Source organism: Dermacentor andersoni, chromosome 6, assembly GCF_023375885.2.
Source record: "Dermacentor andersoni chromosome 6, qqDerAnde1_hic_scaffold, whole genome shotgun sequence".
Taxonomy (NCBI): Eukaryota; Metazoa; Arthropoda; class Arachnida; order Ixodida; family Ixodidae; genus Dermacentor; species Dermacentor andersoni.
In genome coordinates this window covers 68,234,061-68,253,268 of record NC_092819.1, presented here as the reverse complement: position 1 = coordinate 68,253,268, position 19,208 = coordinate 68,234,061, and the positions used below count along the sequence as shown (strand labels likewise).

At 45.8% G+C, this 19,208-nt stretch overlaps 1 protein-coding gene across 1 annotated transcript in view; it reads right to left on the bottom strand.

The window, feature by feature from the left end:
- Positions 1–12,687: 12,687 nt before the first annotated feature.
- LOC129382436 (uncharacterized) overlaps positions 12,688–19,208 on the bottom strand; it is a 31,940-nt gene continuing 25,419 nt past the window's right edge. Inside the window, exon 4 of the transcript XR_011894922.1 lies at positions 12,688–13,187. The gene's annotated coding sequence lies outside the window, so the exon portion shown is untranslated. The remainder of the gene's footprint in view (positions 13,188–19,208) is intronic.

Genomic DNA, 19,208 nt, shown 5'->3' with positions numbered 1-19,208 from the left:
GGCAGTCGGGCAAGGTAGCATGACGTCACGGATCGAAGTGCACCGGCCTTGTGTTATCTAGGAGGCGTTGAAATGGGTCAGCCGACGATGGTGGCTTAGTCTCATGTGTGCAGGGGAGAAAAGTGAGGAGCAAGCGCACCGCTTTCCGTCGCGCGCGATACATCGGGAGGAGTGGATGGAATGGGGGAGGGATCTAGGATTCTTTGAATGTGTGATTGCGCAACAAGTTTATTTGCCTTGCTTGACCCATTATGTACCGTGACCTTTAGATACGTAGATTTATTGGAGACTTCTACGTATGTTTAGATATCTTGTTGCGAGGTTTCGTGCATACGTGCAGTGAACTTTCTTTCCAGTGGCACTTTATTGCCCTTTATCAAGCTGTATCTTCGCTACTTGTATATTCCATTGTATCTTCGCATTTCTAATGTACCAGGGCGAGTCAAATGAAAGTGAGCCTACCCACCCTGCGCAATTATGGTTCTGTTCAATATCTGCAAGCCCTACGCGTAGCACACAGGCATCTCTCATTTACAAAAGTGACACGCAGGTGTGAGTATAAATGTTCTTTAATGCGCTCATACACTGGGTTGAACATGGTTGCATGACGTAATCGACGCTCCAGAAGTTGAGCAGCATGGTGCCGTGAGGTTTTTGACAGCTGAAGGAGTTTCTCAAAAAGAAATTAGTCACCGTATGGCTGCCCTGTACATTGAACATTCCATTTCATTGGCCACCGTGAAGCGTTAGAACAAACGGTTCAAAGAAGGACGTGAAAGTTGCAAAGACGATCCCAGACCGGACCAAAGCCGTCGAGTAATCACCCCTAACAAAAGTGCAAAGGTTGATGAGCTGATGACACAAGAACGGAGGATAAGAATCGATGAACTGGCAGAGCGTGTGAACATCAGTCACGGTTCGGTTCACCGTCACCATTCACGCCATAATTCATGAACGCCTCGGTTATTGGCTCTTGTGTGCGCAATAGATGCCGAAGATTTTGAACCACCGCCAGAATACGGAGAAGTTCGGCGCTGCCTTTACTCATCTGATCCGGTATCGCATTAAGGGTGACGATTTCTTGTCTGCAATTGTGATCGGAGACGAACCATCATACCACTACTACGAGCCTGAAACACGACAGCAAAGCTTACTAATCGAATTCACCACCCCCAACGAAAGCAAAGGCGGTCATTTCCACCGGAAAGGTGTTGTTGACTTTTACTTTTTGATCGTCAGGGGCCATTACTGATAGAATTTGCTAACTCTTGAGAGACTATCAATTGTTTCCGATATTGTGAAACGCCGGATCGGCTGCGTGTCGCACTCAAGAACAAACTACGTGAAAAATTGACGAATGGGGTCCTCTTGTTCCACGACAATGCCCGTCCCAACGTCACTGATGTGGTTAATACAAAACTGACAAAGTTCAAGCGGGAAACGCTGCAACATCCGCCATACTGTTCGGACCTGTCGCCTTGCGACTTCCATATTTTGGGGCCACCGAGAAAACACCTCAAGGGAACCAGATTTGTCTCGGACGATGACGTGAAAGTCAGTTGCAGACGTTTTGAAGTAACAACCCCAGGAGCTTTATGAGACGGGAATTACGCGACTCGTTAGTCAATGGGACAAACGCCTAAATGCTCATGGAGGCTACTTTTAAGTAAAGTACCCCGTTTGTCATATATTCGCATTGGCTCACTTTCATTTGGCTCGCCCTCGTATATTCTGCTGAACTCCTGCTTCTTATACGTGCTCTCTGTTGCGACTATAATTTCGGTGCAATTACTCACGATACACGACCGGTGACAGCTGCTCCTGCCTAATACATGGGAACAAATGAGAGCGTTACTGAGATTTTTCACTGGCCGTTGCATATGTACAAGAATGTAAACAAGGATCTTGAATGACAAAGTTTCATTAACATATTTGTCCTCAACTTCTTCATTTCATGGCCTTTGCATTTTTCATATCAGTAGCATGCACTGCTTTGCTGGTTTCGAACTGATGTAGTTCTAAAGTTCGTGTGATATTTTGTTTACTTACTAAATAGACCAAAAACATGGAAGCATTGACATCAATTATGTTGGGCACAATTTTTGGCACATATTAGTATAATATTTTATAAAAAGAATACATATTTTACTTGTATTGACAGTGCCTAGTGTTCAAGAATTCGTTTGCAGAAATGGCAATGCAGTTATTATTCATGAATTTGATCCCTAGGCAAATTGTTTAAGTGGAAGCTTTAGCTCGGGCCCAACTCCGACGCGGCCTATTCACATACATGTAGAACGCAGAAACGCTTTTCTGAGATAACTCCTGAATCGCTTTTAATGAAATTTCTTGCATTTGAGAGAGTAACTTAAATTCTAGTGTCTGTTGGAAGCGGAATTTCGATTTAGGGCCCGAACGTTGTTTAAAATATTTTGAAATATTGGAAACTTCGAAAAATATAGAAGCACGAAATTTACAAATTAATAGGTCTGCATCAAGAACAGATATCGCGGTTCTGTAAACGGCATCCATTATACCACTCAAAGCCGACGAATTCGATATGTCTATTTGTATCTTATGTGAATTGGTTATGTTATGTGCAATGGTTCTGCAAAAGCCGTATTTCCATAATACTTAATTTTTTGAGACTCACGTGTAACACCAATTTTGTCCGCTATACATGTACTACTATGTCCAATTCACAGAATTGTGACATCAATTTTCATTGCTGATTTACAGCGTTGTAAACTTCATTGTTTCGTTTTCTGAAAATTTTCGATTTTGGCAGCTTTTCAATAAAATATTGACGACCTAAATCGGAAATTTGAAGCAAGAAATCACTAGAATTTAAGTTTTTCTTTTAAATGCAACGAACATCATGAAATTTGGTGAAGTGGTTGCCGAGGAAAATGACTTCTCCTTCTACATGTATTTAGATAAGAGCATCCGACCTAATGTTTCCTCTTAGGAGGAGGCCGAGCTGCATTGTGAGCCCCTCCCCCCCCCCCCCCCCCGAACGAAATTTCTGGCTAAGTCACTACATAGGGTACAACTTCTAGGCGACGAGCGAACGCGACAGCCATCTCCATCGCGTCGCTTGTCGCTGTCGCGTGCAAAATCGCTTGCATGGTGTTTATACTTCAAGCGCCAGGGGAGATCACTTTAGAAAGCTCGGAGCGGCATGTCGCATGCATACATTTGTTGGCTGCGGTAAATGTATTGTGAGATCGCAACCGTTAAGTTATTTTTTGTCGTTTTCCTTTAGATCTATCAACTGTATATGAATCTATCAGCAAAGACATGCCCTTCGCTAAAGGCCATATCTCTTGAGGCCGGGAGATATTATAAACGAGGTGCTGGCCTACTAAATGTAGTCTGTACGGCGGGATATGTCTAAGGGATATGATAACGTACACCTTCTGTCGAAGCGTTACTGCTCATAGCAAAAAAAAAAAAAAAAAAACTCGCAAACCGGCGTTTTGCCGTTCATATGTCACGTTGCGCCCATTATACGCCTTCCGGCGGAAAGATATGCTACATAAGACTTGCGGTATTGTTAACCGCTCTTTCCTCGCACAATGGTTCGTTAAATAGGTTTAAATCATCTTAGTTGATTTTATATAGCTAAGCGTTTCTATTCGGCCTGTACGTAACCTCTGTGATGCAGGCGAACTTACTGTGTATTCTGCGGTAACTGCCGAAGACGTAGACGAAAACGCAGATCGTGTTGACTACCTGGAGAGAGAAAGTCACGTGTTAGGTTTTCATTTCAGTAAGCATGCATCTGTCTCATGCTTCGGGATGAATCTGTTAGTGGTACGATGTCCAGCCAGCAGATGGCACCACGCATCTTCGCGTTGGTTTCATTCGTTTTCTCCTTTTCGCTTGTATGCACAAAAGATTGTAATAATGGCGACTGACGGCTGTGTCGTTTTTCGCATAGCTGCGCGACAACCAGGTTGTGGCCTGTAACTGTGACCGGCTTTTGCTATCTGCACACACGCACACCAACAGAACCGATGAGTCTTTATACAAAAGCATCACAGCCATAGGCGTAATGCGGACAGCCGACCTCCATGAATGTGCTGGTCGGAGAAGAGCAATGACTTTGGCTGCTTAGTCAGCATCATCATCACTCTCAACCCATTATCACCACTGCAGAAGAGCTGGTTTGTTTCGACATTGTGCAATACTGGGGCTGATTTGAGCCAACTGATCACCTCTACCGGGAGCCGGTGTAGCGCTACGATGGAAATAGCAGAGTGAGCTTTACACAGAGTTTCGCGGACGGTTATTGATACTTAAATCTCCGTATCGTTCGTTTATTGTCCGCCTACCGAATGATAAAAGGAGGTGCAAACGAAGTGCATGCTGCAGTCGCTTAAGTGTAACGAGCATCTGAGGAGCTTTTTGAAAGACGTTTTCCTTGGCGAGTTACGAGCACTTTTGCCATACGGGCCATATCTGTTCCTAGCCGTGTTAGTAGTCCGGTCCCGGAGATATTGCAGTCTACAAATGTGGGTCTATGCCGAATATAGTGCAGTTTAAGGTCCGACGCTGTTCCTCCTCCTGTGACGTGAGGGTTGACGCAACAGACAGCCGTGCGCAGTGACTGGCCCCTTCAGCACGGGGAAGAACCCTACATCACTCTCGTCTTGAGGGAAACGTCAGTACATCGACAGAGTTGCAGAGAGAGAGATCGGCACCTACTCGCCACACGGCTTCGCTCTGCCATGCCGTGCCCTAACAAATTGCCGAGGGAAGCCGACATTGAAGAGCGGAAGGAGAAACCTAAAACGAGAAGGAGGGTTTCAGACGTCGCTGTGCATGGATCAAAAAAAGTTGGAAGGCTGTCGAGACACTAGCCTACGGCTATCAAAGGCTGTCGTTCTAGCGCGGCTCTAGCTTTAATAAAATACGCGGTTCACACAGCCTATTGTCACCGTCAATTTGGCCAGGAAGGCGTTGTCTTTCACCAAAATCGTACAGAGATCTAATCGCCTCGCAACTGTATTTTTCTTTCTCTTTCGTTAGCAACGCACGAAATATTCATGCACGCGTACAGACTTACGCAGCACAAGAACAAGATAGTGACGACCCCTTCCTTGGACCACGCCATCTGCAGTCGTGCTGGACGGGACGCAGAGGGCTCACTTGCGAGTTGGCCGGCAGCGGCAGCTTCTTCTTTCTTCCTAATGCATCGCGTGGATAAAGACGACGGCGGTGATGATCATAGTCGCGAAAGTAAGTAAGGCTACACACGACTCTTCAGGCCCTATGCTGACTTGATTGTGCTCAAAATTCGCAATAAGTGGCGTTTCGGGGTGTGCTTGCGACATGAGACGTATGAGTCCATGGCTTCTCTGTTTCGGACAGAATAATCCGGAAGTATACGTGCCGTGCGTTGCGACGTCAGCAATGCTAAAGAGCACAGTGAAAAAAAGAAATATTCATTTCCTACTCAAAGACGAACGCATTTCTTTTTACCGTGACAGCTGTTAAGTGATTGAAAATGGTTTTGTTTTTTTTCCCGTCCCTCCATCCGTCATCACCATTGATGTTATTGTGTCGTTGTCCTCCCGTCTCTCCTGATGAGCTGACGACGACGACGACGACGACGACGACGACGACGACGATGATGATGATGATGATGATGATGATGATGATGATGATGATGATGATGATGATGGGGCATACCCACTGGAGAGAACTAAATGGCCAAGAGTAGGGCGGATTTCCGAGATACGGTAATGGAATGAATATAAAAGTAAATCATTTTGAAGAATAAACTCAAGCGAGTAAAATATCAGACGATTCATTAAACAGTCATTATAACGAATAGAAAAAAGAACAAGACAGTATTGTGACGTAATAGTGACGTTGGAAAAACACAGCAGCAAAGCAGTCAAGCTACAGGACAGCTTTCGGCTTTAACTCAGGAAGAGGACCTTAGTGTTGAAGCAGTGAACGACAATCTAGTGGGCATCACTAAGGAGTGTGCAATAGAAGTCGGTGATAACTCCGTTAGACAGGATACCAGTAAGCTATCGCAGGAGACGAAAGATCTAATCAAGAAACGCCTATGTATGAAATCCTCAAACCCTACAGCTAGAATAGAACTGGCAGAACTTTCGAAGTTAATCAACAAGCGTAAGACAGCAGACATAAGGAAGTATAATATGGATAGAATTGAACATGCTCTCAGGAACGGAGGAAGCCTAAAAGCCGTGAAGAAGAAACTAGCAATTGGCAAGAATCAGATGTATGCGTTAAGAGACAAAGCCGGCAATATCATTACTAATATGGACGAGATAGTTCAAGTGGCTGAGGAGTTCTATAGAGATTTATACAGTACCAGTGGAACCCGCGACGATAATAGAAGAGAGAATAGTCTAGAGGTATTTGAAATCCCACAAGTAACGCCGGAAGAAGTAAAGAAAGCCTTGGGAGCTATGCAAAGAGGGAAGGCAGCTGGGGAGGATCAGGTAACACCAGATTTGTTGAAGGATGGTGGGCAGATTGTTCTAGAGAAACTGGCCACCCTGTATACGCAATACCTCATGACTTCGAGCGTACCGGAATCTTGGAAAAACGCTAACATAATCCTAATCCATAAGAAAGGTGACGCCAAAGACTTGAACAATTATAGACCGATCAGCTTACTGTCCGTTGCCTACAAAGTATTTACTAAGGTAATTGCAAATAGAATCAGGAACACCTTACACTTCCGTCAACCAAAGGACCAGGCAAGATTCCGTAAAGGCTACTCAACAATAGACCATATTCACACTATCAATCAGGTGATAGAAAAATGTGCGGAATATAATCAACCTTTATATATAGCTTTCATTGATTACGAGAAAGCGTTTGATTCAGTCGAAACCTCAGCAGTCATGGAGGCATTGCGGAATCAGGGTGTAGACGAGCCGTATGTAAAAATACTGAAAGATATCTATAGCGGCTCCACAGCCACCGTAGTCCTCGATAAAGAAAGCAACGAAATCCCAATAAAGAAATGCGTCAGACAGGGAGATACGATTTCACCAATGCTATTCACCGCGTGTTTACAGGAGGTATCCCGAGATATGGATTGGGAAGAATTGGGGATAAGAGTTAATGGAGAATACCTTAGCAACTTGCGATTCGCTGATGATATTGCCTTGCTTAGTAACTCAGGGGACCAACTGCAATGCATGCTCACTGACCTGGAGAGGCAAAGCCGGAGGGTGGGTCTAAAAATTAATCTGCAGAAAACTAAAGTAATGTTTAACAGTCTCGGAAGAGAACAGCAGTTTACGATAGGTAGTGAGGCACTGGAAGTGGTAAGGGAATACATCTACTTAGGACAGGTAGTGACTGCGGATCCGGATCATGAGAATGAAATAATCAGAAGAATAAGAATTGGCTGGGGTGCGTTTGGCAGGCATTCTCAGATCATGAACAGCAAGTTGCCATTATCCCTCAAGAGAAAAGTTTATAACAGCTGTATCTTACCAGTACTCACGTACGGGGCAGAAACTTGGAGGCTTACGAAAAGGTTCTACTTAAATTGAGGACGACGCAACGAGCTATGGAAAGAAGAGTGATAGGTGTAACGTTAAGGGATAAGAAAAGAGCAGATTGGGTGAGGGAACAAACGCGAGTTAATGATATCTTTGTTGCAATCAAGCAAAAGAAATGGGCCTGGGCAGGACACGTAATGAGGAGGGAAGATAACCGATGGTCATTAAGAGTTACAGAATGGATTCCAAGGGAAGGGAAGCGTAGCAGAGGGCGGCAGAAAGTTAGGTGGGCGGATGAGACTAAGAAGTTTGCAGGAACAACTTGGCCACAATCAGTACATGACCGGGGTAGCTGGAGATGTATGGGAGAGGCCTTTGCCCTGCAGGGGGCGTAACCAGGCTGATGATGATGATGATGATGATGATGATGATGATGATGAAAGCAGTCAAGAGCCTAACTAACTTTTTATTCGGCGAATCTGTGCCGAGTGGACATAGAGTGGGCACGGGTAGAGTGCCTGTTGCATCATGGTTAATTTTTGCTTCGTGCGCCTTTTCTACTTCGTGCAGGCTGTGCCCTGTCTCGCTACATACCAATGCTCTGACGTATCAACCATCTATATGCCACACACGCAAAAACTTTCGAATTGCCCCTTGCCGGAAGATAGCGACTGTGGGAACGAGTCACGCCAACCTGTGAATTTCAAAGGTTGCCTTCGAGACACATCGCTCCACTGGACCAGGACAGTCCCATCGACAAAGCAAGCAGTCCCTGCGCAAGCTTTAACCAGCATCGGAACCTCGCTTCAGCGGGCCCGAGAAGAGCGCCTGTGGCATCATGGCTCATTTTCGCTTCGTGCGGCTTTTCTACTTCGTGCAGGTTAGTAACACATGTTCCCTATTCGCTAAGCGTTCTAGCAACAGATATACTTTGTTATTCCCGTGCCTCCATGCACTGTGTAGCGCATGTGATGAATATGTTCATTTATTTTGCAAACCGTTGTGTTGTGGGGATGTCGAAAGCAACCCGGGTCCTGTTGAGTGGCAAAATGAAGTGCCAACGATGTTAAAGGAACTAAAGGCTGAGACGAGTAGGTTGACCCATGGTCAAGCTGAAATTGCGGCCAATGTCGCAACAGCACAGAAATCGTTTCAATAAAAATTTGTTTCAATTAACCTGCGAATATTAAAAGTTCAGGCCCAATGTGAAGGAATTGGTGATATGAACAAAAGGCTTAATCTTGCACAAGAGGCAGTGAAAGGCATAGAACACAAAGGCGATGCTATCAGCTCACGCCTTGACCACATCGAAGACAGAGCTCGTCGTGATGACCTCCTTTTTCATGGTGTTGTCGTAACCTCATTTTTCATGGTGTTCCGGACAGCAAGGAATCATGGGCACAAACTGAGAAAAGGAATTGTAAGCCTAAAGATGCATTATATCGACCCGAATCTAACCGACGATATTATTGAACATGCGCACCGATTCGCCACCTACCAAGAAAATAGGTGCCGACCCGTTATACTCAAGTTTAGTCGTTTTAAGTCCCTGCAGCAAGTCCTTTCACAGCGGTCAAAGTTTAAATGTAGGAATGTTACCGTTACCGAATATTTTTCACTATCCACAAGACATGCCCGGAAAAAACTATTCGAGTTTGCAAATTCATTGCCCGAGTCGCCACCCTTCGCGGTTCGGCATGATAAGTTGTATGTAGGTAACACCTGTTACATGTATGGCAGCTCAATTCATGGCACGCAGATGAAGCAAACGCATAAGAATAAACCTCCCGCTTCAAATGATAGTATCGATCAAGATAAGCAGTCTGATAGTAGCAATCGGCCCGCTACTAGCACTCGCAGCCGCAAAAATAGTCCGCCTTCTGCTCATTCCAAACATTCTCACAAGTAACAATCAGCAGGGGGTAGGGGTAATCAAGTTTCTGTAGTTTTCAAATTTCCTGTTCTTTTTTCCAACGTAAGAAGCGTTATTAAACGCCGGAATCAGCTAAACTCTGTTGTTTTCTCGATGAATGCAAATGTATTCATGCTGACCGAGACATGGCTCAACTGAAGTGTGGAAAGTACAGAAATCTTTCAGACTGATAGCACTCATGGCGCGTATCGCTGCGATAGATAAGGTAGGCATGGTGGGGGCGTGTTGATAGCGGTATCTCTAACAATTCCTTCCTCTCAAGTAAAAGCTGCATACGCTCTGCAAACGGTATGGGTAGGAATAGCAAGTAAGCACACAATGATTATTCTAGGCGTATGCTATCGCCCTCCAAACTATGCGTCGTCATTCGTCGATGAATTGCATGACCTTCTCGGTTTTGTCGTAACTCGGTACCCTTCATCACCTATAATATTTTTGGCGATTTGAACTTTCCTAGCATTAGCTGGTAGACTGGCGTTCCTTTGCTCCACCCCTTTTCAACGCAATCTCAACATTTCTTGGATTTCTGTGATTGGTTTAAGTTCACGCAGGTTGTAACCAAACCTACCCGAATAACTAATGAATACCTTAAACTTGGTTTCGACAACCCACCATGACCTCATATCGCCAATTACCTATCTTCCGTGTCTGAGTGACCATTTGTTGCTACATTTCGATATTACTATGTCATTTTCGCGTGGAACTAAGGAAGACAAATATATCCGGCACTATAGCAAAGCACATTTTGTCGCTATTAACCAATAAATATCTCAGTACTTAGATACTTTTTGTTCGAATGTTGATAAGCATAGCGTAAAAGAAAACTGGCATTTTTTCAGAAACCTAGTCTCTGATCTCACTAAAGCGCATGTGCCCCTTCAGCGTGGACGAAGCAAAAAAAAAAAAAACAAAAAAACTCCATGGTATAATGCGAATCTGAAAAGTTTGTGTAATAAGAAAAAAAGGGCTTTTCCGCATGGCCAAGTTGCAAAACACTTCAGATTGCTGGGAAGCGTATTACAATACAGAAGCAGAGTACACGGAAGCTGTATATCCTGCTAAGAATAATTTTCATAACCATGCATTGCCTGAGCTATCATCAAGGAACCCAAAGCAATTTTGGAACGTAATCAATCCTAATGAAAGTATCCAACTTTCAATCAACGATGAGTCTGGTGAACTCCTAACAGCATCTGAATGTGCACTTTCATTTAGCAATATTTTTCCCGCCAATTTTCCGGAGAAACTACGGTGCTTGTTGACACAGTCGGGTGTCGTGAATGTTATCCGATGTTCTCTGCAATTTTTGAATCTGCTGGAATTGTGAATTTAATAAATTCCTTAAAAACGTCCTCGCCATGTGGTAACGCGAAGTTTCTCAAACCGACAGGCCCATATTCTTCTCTCTTTCTGCACAATATCTTTCAGCAGTCTCTTGATCGAAGAATCTTGTCGTTCGATTGGAAAATCGGTAAGGTGGTTCCAATACGTGAGTCTGACAATAAACACTGCGCTCTCAGCTACTGGCCCATTTCATTAACAAGCATTCCGTGTAAAATTATGGAACAAATATTGTACTCGCATGAAGCTAAATTTTTAGGATCTAATTCATTCTTTGCATCGGGCCAACATGGTTTTAGGCGTACATTTTCCTGTGAAACCCAGTTAGTTCTGTTCACTCAACATTTGCTTGCTATACTAGGCAAACTTCAAGACAGACGGCATTTTTTTTACTTTGCGAAGGCCTTTGAAAAAGTTAATCACGCCTTACTGATGTTTAAAGTCTCCTCACTCAATCTCTACTCTAACATACTGTTTTAGCTCGAATGCTTCATAACAAACCGCCTCCAGTACGTCACACTTAATGGTCATTACTCACCTGAAATGAATGTAACATCGGGAGTACCACAGGTTTCAGTTTTATACCCACTTTTGTTTATAATATATATTACCGATTTGCCTAACGGCGTTTCTTCTTCTGTGCATTTGTATGCCGGTGACTGTGCACTTTACAAGGAAATGGCTAACAATGACGATAAAAATAGGTTGCATACAGACTTAAATAACATGGCAAGTTTTTGCGATAACTGGCTCGTGAATTCAAATCCTAGCAAATGCTAACTAATGACTGTCTCTCGGCAGTACGATAGCTTCTCAACGTACAACCTAGGCGGCATCGAACTCGACCATGTATCATCATACTGGTACTTCGGGGTTACTGTTGCATACTATGTAACCTGAAATACTCATACTAATTTAAGCAGTAACAGTACTAACGGCACATTAGGATACTTACGACATAACTTCAATAAAGCCCCACCTCCCCTCAAAATGATTCTCTACAAAACTCTTGTGCGCTCAAAGTTAGAATACGCCGCTGTGATCTGAAACCCTCATCACGGAAATGTAATTAAGTCTCTAGAAATAATTCAGAATAACGCCGCATTATTCATTCTTTCTAATTACCATCGTACAACAAGTATAACAGCAATGAAACAAACTCTATCACTGCCATTTCTGACACTGCGTCATAAGTATTCCCGCCTTTGCCTCTTTCATGAGGTCTTCCATCATTCATCACTACGTACCGATCTTATCCTGCCACCCACTTATTGCTCATCACAGATTGACCATAAACACAAAGTTAAATGTATTTTTTGCAACACAAACACATTTTATTTTTCCTCCATACCACACACATTAAACTTTTGGGACCACCTACCTGACAACAATGTTTCCATTTCTGATTATTCTCTTTTTTCATTCTTAATTTGCGCACCTACATTGTGATAGCCCGGCTTAATCATATCGTGTATCGCTCCTCCCCACTCCTGTATTTTTCTTCATATATGCGTCGCGATGCCTGCAATTTCTTTCGCTTTTTCACGGTTTCTTTTTTCTTTCTCCTGTTCTTTTCTCCCTTTCCCAAATTTATCTTACGCTATTTTGGCACTAGTATTGTATAACATGCTCAGTTTATTTCTCTTCAATTCAGTTATATTTGTTTTAGTGTCATTCTGTTATATTTAATTTCACTTTTACAATTTGTCGCTAATACTGTATAACGCTGCACGTTTCATTCTGTTCTTTTCTTTGGTTATATGTTGTCACCCACTGCCCTCTGCAATGCCTCGGGTATTGAGGGTATCGAAAATAAATAAATAAATGAAAGCAAGCTACACTCCAAGCACAATGATCAGCGGCGGACCCAGCCGCCGATTGTCGCAATCTGATCAGCAGGTCAAGCGCGACGGCTTTTATACGTCACTCGTCAAAGGTTCCAAGATAGAGAAAGGATTCAACAAGAGCGGACACTCCGATAGAGCCCAGCGGTCGAACTGACTGCGGCGCACCAAGCGACTGACGTTAATACCTGAAGAACACCTCCAAGTTTCGGATTTGGGCGCGCGCATTTTGAACGGTAACTGGAACGTGTTACGCCAGCAACGCTGGTCGCCGCGGCATTTTTTTTTTTTTCCTTCTAATGCTCACCCGCGCCCCGTCTTGGTGCGAAATTGTTTTATTATAGATGAGTGCGAACGGTCTTCACAAACCCCCATAGGTTATGTGCAACGTGCGATTTCATAAAGAAGACGCAAGACACCTTGTGAAATGAGGAAATGTTTATATTTTACTCTAGATACAAATGCTCGTTCCGGACTTTTTATGCATTGATCCAACATTGCATCCATCGTTGAAGCACCAGGTGAGCAGCTGTAGTTCCCGTACGAAGCTCCACCGGACGACGTCAGCTGAAAAAGGTAAATTACAAGCATGTGTCATTTTGGTATTAGCACCTTATAGGAATAATGTGTATAGAGGCGAAACGTGCGAAAGTGATGAATCGGCGGCATTACGAACAAGAACAATTCGCTTTTACATATATGGCGTAGAGCATAAGCGACTCATCCCGAACAATGGCGTACTTATCGCGAAAACATCCGATTTCCAAGCATTCCCCCATTCCAGGGCCTTATTTGATTCTGCACTTTAAGAGCACAAATAAACGGGCTACTGAGCGTTTCCAGAAGAACTTGGCTTCAACCGACGCGATAGTACGCTACGTATACACAGAGGCGGCCACAACACAGGCTCTCAAACAGACCATGCTGGATGCCCGCAGAATTCCCTCTACTCGCACTCACGACAAGTGGCTGGGTGCAAAGCCCGACTTCAGTCGCTCAGAAAGCAGAATTATCGAACTAGGTTCCCGGTGTTTCAGCTCATTGGCGTTATCTTTTGCGCGTTCTGCCGGCGCAATCAACATACACCCGTGTTATCACTCTTAATTCGCAATCGCTCTCGCGTTTTCGACAAGCTCGTGTACCGAAAGAATGTATGTTGTCACGGGGCCATAAGAAGCGTCATAAACTTGTCCCACTACGATTCAGTACACGTCAAACCACGGCCGAGCTGCCTTTCTCTGCGTCACGACAGGCTCGGCGAGTGTGCCTCAAAGTTATACCAAAATGAAACAAAATTAATTACAATCATGCTGGGGGGTCAGAGAAAGCGTCACGAACTCGTCCCAGTACACGCGAAAAAAAAAAAAAATTCGTCACACGGCCGAGCTGCTTTTCCCTAACTGCGTCGCCACACCAGGCGCGGCGTGTGCGCCCAAAAACTACGGAAATTAGGTATAATCATGTGGGACCCATAGAAAGCGTGGCAGACATCTCCCAGTACGAGTCACTAACTCAAATTAGCTGCGGCAGGACCGCTGAGCTGTTTTTCGCTAACTGCGTCACAAGTCTGGGTTCCGTGCCATAAGCGTAATTGCTCGAAATGCATTGCAGACTGTCAGTTTCTCACCTTGCCATAGTTGAGTAGTACAGTGGTGCCGTGTCGGAGTGCAGATGGAACGCAAAAATATGCCGGGAGCCTCCCCCCCCCCCCCCCCCCAAAAAAAAAGCCAGACTAAATCCAAAAAATAAAAACAGGCCAACGCTTAAATGCCCAGCCGGCCTCGCTCGCTTAGGCCGCGTGTCTGACGGATGAAGCATGCACTGGCGCGTCATTGGCCTGTCCCTAGGTAACGCAAGAAAAGTAAGTCGCAAAGTATAACCTAATTTATACGCACATATCTTTAGTTTTTCCCGGAAAGATTAAAAAAATTAAACAGTGTCTGTAAACTTCATTTCAAAGTATTTTTTTTTTTTTTGATGCTCGCGGCAGCAAACGGTCAACATTAATACTAGCGTAACGTAGTTCCCAAGGTCGATCCAAATAGGTCGCGAGGCTTCGTGCGAAAAGGGGTTCATTACAGATTGTCACCGACATCAGCAAGGGGGGTTATGGGAGCAGCGATTGAAGTGCGACTATGTTTGTAGGGAACAAACATTGGGAAAGAAAAAAGCGTTTCTTTAATTCAAGCTAGACACAGTTAGATTCACTCAACGAAAATAAAATTCCTGGTCAAGTTTATATAATCGTGGCGAGTTAAGAAAATAGAAGTTTATTTAATTTTATTGATATTAATAAATGCATTTCTTTTCAGCGCCCAACGTTACAGGGGGCGTTGACGCCACTATCACTCGCAATGCAATGCACTTCTTGAAATGAGCAGAAAGGCGCGCTCGTAAAGTTCACCGGTTGAAATACGCCCCCCTTACACGTTGTGCTTTCTTGCTTGTCGAAGTTTGTCTGAACACTTTGCTGTGTTCAGTAAGCTAGTCCGCTGCCGAAACTTCCACAGAAAATTAGGCTGTTCGTTTTTGTGCCACTGCTGTCCTTCACCGTTCACGGCCGGCTGGTCCCGTTGATAACGCAGACGGCGTGACGCTGCCGGGCGAAATGCGTGAAAAGAGAATTTTAGCGGAAAAAGGCTCCGCTACAAGACTGCGGCCCAGTTACGCCACATGCCTGTACTCCTGTGGGCGATCGCCGTTTTGCCGATTTCAGTGTGTTACTCCGTCTTCAGCTATAGAAAACCCGCCTGGTATTCACAAGGGGGAGGATCTCTCGCGGACCTTTCCATGGGCATACAAGCCTAGTCAGCCGATCTAGGTTATGTACAGCGGTGCCACGCAACAGCTTAAATACATAGCCGGATGCCTTCCATAGCGTACTACCGCCTCCCAAAAAGCCGACGCACCGTACGAGGAACACCATATGTTGATCCTTAACGAACACGGCTAGCCATGTTCTATATACATCGACCGCGGCAAGCGCAGCAGGGTACATTTATTCACCCCCGCCTACAGCAAGACTGTGCCTCTTTTACAAATTTTATCACTCACTACTTCATCAGACCGACATCACGCCTGCGCATCGCACTTCATCCCGTCATAGCCATTCAAAGGCTGTTTATCCTCCTCCAGCTCGCACCTCCGCTCATCTTAACTCTTTCTTCGTTCAAACAGCGAAAGACTGGAATCATCTACCTGCTAAAGCGGTGCACCACTCCAGTCATTCATCGTTCAAGGCATTCATTGAAAATATTGTTACGTCCAAGCGCGTAAAAGGGACGCGGGGATCAAGAAGAGAGGGGAAGAGAAAAACGAAGACTGTGCAGCGGTCATTCCTGTTGTTCGTAGCCTACCGTTCCTGCTTTCGCACGCCTAAACAAACCCCTTTTCCCCGTGCTTGTAACAAATTGGTGGAGGTGCGGGGTACACCTCGTAACCACGGAGCCTACGCTGCTACAACTTCGCCGAAGCCGTCGACTTGCCGGACTTCCGCCACGCTCACCTGACGCCTGCCAGATTGCCGAAGGATCTGACGCGGCTTCAAGGCCAGCACCTGGCGTTCCGTGGCAATACTACCGGGTGCCACTCTCTTTCGGAGGAAAAGCCGGAGAAGATGTCGACGAGTGGCTGACGAACTACCGAAGGGTGAGCCGCTCTAACGGTTGGAACTGGACCGCACAGTTGTCCAATGTTGTGTTTTCCCTTACCGACACAGCGCTCGTCTGGTATGAGAATCACGAAGACACGCTCACTTCATGGGAGCTTTTCTTCCAGGAGCTCAGAGCGTGTTTTGGAGACTCTAGCGCAAAAAAAAGAAACGCGTTGAACAGACGCTTTCGCAAAGAGCTCATATTTCCGGCGAGACCTGTACGACTTATATCGAAGAAGTGCTGAAACTGTGTAAAATAGTCAACTCTCCAATGTCCGAAGATGACAAAGTTGGACATTTGTTGAAAGGAATAGCCGAAGACGTCTACAATTTTTTGATCGGCAAGGAAAGCTTGGATTCCGTGTCTGACATCATTCGCCACTGCAGGACCTTTGAGACGCTGAAGATGCGACGGATAATACCGAAGTTTGGTCGCCTGGCTAATGTCACAACGGTGGCAAGTGTACACCCGAGCTCGTGTGTTGACCTTCCATCAACAATACGGCAGATTGTTCGCGAAGAGTTGCTCCATCGGGAAGAGATGTACCGTTGCACACCCGGCATCACTGGTGCGTACTTACCACACGAGATGAGAGACACGGCCGTTTCGACCGTATGGGAACCCACGGTTCATTCAGCGACCGTGGAGTATAGGTCTACCCCACAAACGAGAGGGACCATCAGCTATCAAGATCATGACTACGACCAACGTCCTCGCCGCACGCACGCTTCCCGGCGGCCGATGCCTAGCCACGATGAATGTGACCCACCTGCTGCCTATGCAGTCGACAGCAACATGCGTGACTACATGGAAGAACATCGAAATTTGCGGCATCTGCCGGTGTGTTTCCAATGCGGTGTCGCGGGCCACATAGCAAGATTTTGCAATCGTCACCCAACAACGTGGAATGGTCGATCGGGGTCTTCAACAAGGACCACACCTCCTACGAGGACAATTCAACAGCCGTACACCACCTCTTGGTCAGCTGGCGTCCCTCCCGGCAACGATTACTGGCAGAGAAGCTTTCGGAGCCGCTCGCCGGCATCTGACACGAGTTTGACGCCACCGCCAACATCTCGTGCACCGCGTTTACGTCAATCTCCATCGTCAGTGCGCCGCTCCGCCTCGCCTTCACAACCGGAAAACTAGCTAGCGCGGCCGATGGGGGTGAGGTCGCTCGACACGTGCTATCGACAGAAATGCCCCCTGCAGTTGCTATGATTAAGAACAAAGTGCATGTACTTGTTGATGGTGTTTCTACAATGGCTTTAGTGGATACCGGAGCAACTGTGTCCGTAATGAGTCTCGGTTTTAAATGTCGGTTGGGGCGCAAAGTTGTATTTCCGTGGGACCAGGCTGCAACGTTTTGTGGAGTGAGCGGAGAGTCGTGTGGTATCCATCGGCAACGGGCGTGCTGGCTTGTGGACGGCCAACTGCTCGGCAGAACCCGTCCTGCTTCCAGACGGCTTGAAACTCGCCTCCTTTACAGAATACACGTCTTCATCCGTAGCCGTACTAACAGACCCGCCGTGTGAACCTGCTGACGTTCGCCACGTCTCAGATAAAAAGCTTCTGTCTATGATAAGCAAGTCCCTCAGCACAAGGGAGAATCTAAGAATCTGTCAGTGTTTGACTTTGCGCAGCCGGACAAAGCGTTCTCGATTCCCGAGTCTCGAACACGCCATATTATCGATACAGGATCTGCGCGCCCGATCAGGCAAAAGCCTTATCGCGTGTCGCCTAACGAGCACAAGATAATCGGGGAACAAGTGAGTGACATGAAAAATCGAATAATAAGAGTCCTCGAGCCCTTGGGCAGCTCCGGTCATACTCGTCAGAAAGAAAGACGGTAACTGGAGATTTTGCGTCGACTATCGAAGATTAAACTCCGTGACTAAGAACGCTGTCTACCCGCAGCCCTGGATTGATGATGCAATTGATTGCCTTCATTCGGCCTCTTATTTTTCTTCAGTGGACCTGCGCTCAGGATATTGGCCAATCCCGATACACCCGGCAGACAAGGAGAAACAGCCTTCATAACCCCGGATGGATTATTCGAATTCAATGTGATGCCATTTGGGTTGTGCAACGCTCCAGCAACCTTTGAAAGGTTCATGGACACTATTCTGCGTGGGTTAAAATGGAACATCTGCATGTGCTATCTTGACGACGTTGTTATATTCGGGCGCACATTTAATGAGCACAATACGCGCGTGGATATTGTCCTCGACTGCATCAAAAACGCCGGCCTGGTTCTGAACTCCAGGAAATGTAACTTTGGTGACCGTCAAACCCTTGTGCTGGGTCATCTTGTTGACAAAGACGGTATCCGGCCTGATCCCCTCTAGACGGCAGCCGTTGAGGCATTCAGTGCACCGCAGTCAGTGAAGCAACTTCGCAGTTTTCTGGGTCTTTTCTCTTACTTTCGTCGATTTATTCCTGGTTTTGCTGACATCGCTTATCCTCTGACAAGTCTGCTACATAAAGACGCACGGTTTGAGTGGACACCCGAGTGCGAGTCTGCATTTCGTCAGTTGAAGTTCCTGCTGACCTCCCGACCTATCCTTCGCCACTTCAATCCTACTGCGCCGACAGAAATCCACACAGATGCTAGTAGCGTCGGTCTGGGTGCCGTCTTGGTCCAACGGTAGGACGACCGTCAGCACGTGATTGCTTATGCAAGCCGCTCATTAAGCAAACCTGAACGAAACTACACGGTGACAGAGCAAGAATGCCTCGCTGTAATCTTTGCAGTTCAGCGATTTCGCTCGTACTTGTACGGACGCCCATTCCTAGTCGTCACAGACCACCATTTCCTGTGCTGGCTCGTGAACCTTCGCAACCCTCGTGGTCGCCTTGCGCGCTGGGCTTTGAGGTTGCAGGAATATAACTTCACTGTTGCCTACAAGAGTGGTCGAAAACATGCTGACGCAGA